The sequence below is a fragment of the Heteronotia binoei genome, chromosome 14 (genome assembly GCF_032191835.1).
Source record: "Heteronotia binoei isolate CCM8104 ecotype False Entrance Well chromosome 14, APGP_CSIRO_Hbin_v1, whole genome shotgun sequence".
Lineage (NCBI taxonomy): Eukaryota > Metazoa > Chordata > Lepidosauria > Squamata > Gekkonidae > Heteronotia > Heteronotia binoei.
In genome coordinates, this window is record NC_083236.1 from 65,853,795 (window position 1) to 65,857,844 (window position 4,050).

The 4,050-nt window shown below is 49.4% G+C and overlaps 1 non-coding gene across 1 annotated transcript; it reads right to left on the reverse strand.

The window, feature by feature from the left end:
* Positions 1–3,622: 3,622 nt before the first annotated feature.
* TRNAT-AGU (transfer RNA threonine (anticodon AGU)) lies at positions 3,623–3,691 on the reverse strand. Its single transcript has one exon. It is a non-coding gene; the product is annotated as a tRNA-Thr (tRNA).
* Between the last annotated feature and the right edge of the window lie 359 nt (positions 3,692–4,050).

A 4,050-nucleotide genomic window follows, 5' to 3' on the forward strand; every position in this document is an offset into this window, starting at 1 on the left:
CAGGTCTCTTCGACTGGACTTGGCAGAGAGGACCACAAAAGCCTAATCCTGCGTTATCGGAATTAATCTTCTGCCTGGAAGTCATTGGAGCCTTCTCGAGTCCCTCTTCCTGCTTCCCTCTATCTCCACGGCCACCTTGTTGACATGAACTGAATACTTAATCCGCAGAAGGAAATCTAACCCCTGGCCTTGGCACAGACGTCCCTGAGAGAGGGTAACCAAAGTGCAACTTTGCGCAAAGTGAACCCTCCGAGAACTTAGGAGGGGTGGGAGCGCTAGACCTCTGGATGGAGAACCCTCGGGGCATTCTGAGCCTTCAGACAATGTAATAGCTGTGGTAGCTCGCACCAGCAAGATGCTAATTTAATGGGAAGTTTGATTACAGCGAGATAGGAGCCGGCTAATTGTTTCCACCTCTGTGTACGCTTGGTATTCATTACGCCCGGCAGAGAGGGGCGGCTTCCGTGTAACACTTCAACCGGGCAGTGAAACATAATGTTTCTTTTTTTATGGCTTCATAAACACTGCGCAATAAACACTCTTGCGCGCCCGACTCGGCTTTCTTGGAAGCTTTTAAGCCTTCCCCTCAGGCCTTGAATTCACAGGAGCACAGCTTAGGGTTGCCGAGTCCAATTCAAGAAATATCTGGGGACTTTGGGGGTGGAGCCAGGAGACTTTGGGGGTGGAGCCAGGAGACACTGGGGGCGGAGCCAGGAGCAAGGGTGTGACAAGCATAATTGAACTCCAAGGGAATTCTGGCCATCACATTTAAAGGGACAGCACACCTTTTAGAATGCCTTCCTTCCATAGAAAATAATGAAGGATAGGGGCACCTTCTTTTGGGGCTCATAGAATTGGACCCCCTGGTCCAATCTTTTTGAAACTTGGGAGGTATTTTGGGGAGAGGCACTAGATGCTATACTGAAAATTTGGCTCCTCTGCCTCAAAAGACAGCCCCCCCCCAGAGCCCCTGACACCCGTGGATCAATTCCCCATCATTCCCTATGGGAATCGTTTCTGGAGGTGCATAATAGCTATGGGGGTGGAGCTTCCCCCGCCGGCCAGCTGGCTGGGGGAGGGGGGAAGCCTGTAAAACCAGGGGATCCCACGCTGGGACCTGGGGATTGGGAAGCCTAGCACTCCTGAACCTTTCCGAGGGTTCCCCCTCTTCCTCCCCACCTACCTACCTTGTCCATTGAATCGGAGGTGCAGCTGCATAACAATCCCTGGATTAGGAGAGCGGGCAGCCAGCCAGCCACCAGGGGCTTTGCCACGCCCCCAACAGCCCTCATTAACCCCTGGAGAAGCCCGCACCACCCTTTCTCCACTTCCTGTGTGATATTGGGCAGCGGGTGGCTTGCGGGACGGGGGCAGCCCAGAAGAGCCCCAGGTGAGCAAGGCCTGCTTGGGCTGGCTGGATCTCTAGCCAGGCCAAGCAGGCCTCACTCGACCAGGGCTCTCCTTTCTTGCATCAGGTTGCTTTTGGCTGCTGGGGAGGGTGGAGTATGCTAATGAATTATGCTAATTTACTCCACCACCTATTTTTCTACAAAACGACCCCTGCTTCCCCTAATAGAGGAGACTTTGAGCTTTGCCATAAGGCCAGAGGGAGAAGGGAAGAGGAAGGGGAACCGAACGCTTCCATGAAATTCCCAAAGCTTTTTCCAGGATAGGATTTGAAGACTGGATATGACATTCTCCAGATTTGCTACTGCATGAGTCTGGCAGTGGCATTCCCAGGGCTTTTTCTTGAGCCGGAACACACAGGAACTCAGTTCCGGCTGGCTCGGCATTAGGGGGTGTGGCCTGATACGCAAATGAGTTCCTGCCGGGCTTTTTTTTTTTTACAAAAAAGCCCTGTGTGAAACAATGGTGACATCAGAGGGTGTGACCTAATGTGCAAATGAGCTCCTACTGGGCTTTTTCAACAAAAAAGCCCTGTGTGAAACAAAGGTGACATCAGGGGGTGTGGCCTAATATGCAGATGAACTCCCACTGGGCTTTTTCGACAAAAAAAGCCCCGTGTGAAACAATGGAGACATCAGGGGGTGTGGCCTAATATGCGAATGAACTCATGCTGGGCTTTTTCGACAAAAAAAGCCCTGTGTGAAACAATGGAGACATCAGGGGGTGTGGCCTAATATGCGAATGAACTCATGCTGGGCTTTTTCGACAAAAAAGCCCTGTGTGAAACAATGGTGATGTCAGGGGATGTGGCCTAATATGCAAATGAGTGACTGCTGGGCTTTTTCGACAAAAAAGCCCTGTGTGAAACAATGGTGACATCAGGGGGTGTGGCCTAATATGCAAATGAGCGCCTGCTGGCCTTTTTCTAAAAAAAAATAGCCCTAGTCATTTCGACAAAAAAGCCCTGTGTGAAACAATGGTGATGTCAGGGGATGTGGCCTAATATGCAAATGAGTGACTGCTGGGCTTTTTCGACAAAAAAGCCCTGTGTGAAACAATGGTGACATCAGGGGGTGTGGCCTAATATGCAAATGAGCGCCTGCTGGCCTTTTTCTAAAAAAAAAATAGCCCTAGTCATTTCTGTCCTCCAACTGGGGGATAGATAGATAGATAGATAGATAGATAGATAGATAGATAGATAGATAGATAGATAGATAGATAGATAGATAGATAGATAGATAGATAGATAGATAGATAGATAGATAGATAGATAGATAGATAGATAGATAGATAGATAGATAGATAGATAGATAGATAGATAGATAGATAGATAGATAGACGGACGGACGGACAGACAGACGATAGATATTGGATTTATATTCCGCCCTTCACTTTGAATCTCAGAGTCTCAGAGCAGTCTACAATCTCCTTTACCTTCCTTCCACACAACAGACACCCTGTGAGGTGGGTGGGGCTGGAGAGGGCTCTCACAGCAGCTGCCCTTTCAAGGACAACCTCTGCCAGAGCTATGGCTGACCCAAGGCCATTCCAGAAGGTGCAAGTGGAGGAGTGGGGAATCAAACCCAGTTCTCCCAGATAAGAGTCTGCACACTTCACCACAACACCAAACTGGCTCTCTTCTTCCCAGCGGGACCTCTGCAAAGATTTGATACCAAGCTACAGTTCCCATTTCATGTATTCATAATTTTCATAATTCTGCAAGAATTTGTAAACCAATATATAGTTTCCAATTTTTCGTTCAGTAATCAGCATTCACCAACTCTAGTCTCCAGTTGGGGGCAGGGGATCCCTTGACTTGGAGGCCCTCCCCGTGCTTCAGGGTTATCAGAAAGTTGGGGAGGGAGGAATGTCTTTTGGGCACTCCATTATACCCTACAGAGACAAATCCCCATCAATCTGTGGGTATCTGGGGCTCAGGGGGGAGCTGTTTTTTGAGGTAGAGGCACCATATTTTCAGCATAGCACCTGGTACCTCTCCTACAACCCCTCCCCCAAGATTCAGAATGATTGGACCAGAGGGTCTGATTCTATGAGCCCCCATAAGGACCAGTCATATGAACATATGAAGCTGCCTTCTACTGAATCAGACCCCCCTCGCTCCATGAAAGTCAGTCTTCTCTACTCAGACTGGCAGCAGCTCTCCAGGGTCTCAAGCTGAGGTTTTTCACACCTATTTGCCTGGACCATTTTTAATCGGAGATGCCAGGGATTGAACCTGGGACCTTCTGCTTACTAAGCAGATGCTCTACCACTGAGCCACTGCCCCTTCCCTTAGACATATGAACATATGAAGCTGCCTTCTACTGAATCAGACCCTCCTGGGTTCATCAAGGTCAGTCTTCTCTACTCAGACTGGCAGCAGCTCTCCAGGGTCTCGAGCTGAGGTTTTTCAGCCTACTTGCCTGGACCCTTTTTGGATGGAGATGCCGGAGATTGAACCTGGGACCTTCTGCTTACCAAGCAAAGGCTCTACCACTGAGCCACCGTCCCTCCCCCCAAAAAACTGTCCGTGTGTGTGTGTAAAGTGAACATATGAAGCTGCCTTATACTGAATCAGACCCTGGGTCCATCAAAGTATTGTCTACTCAGACTGGCAGCGGCTCTCCAGGGTCTCAAGCTGAG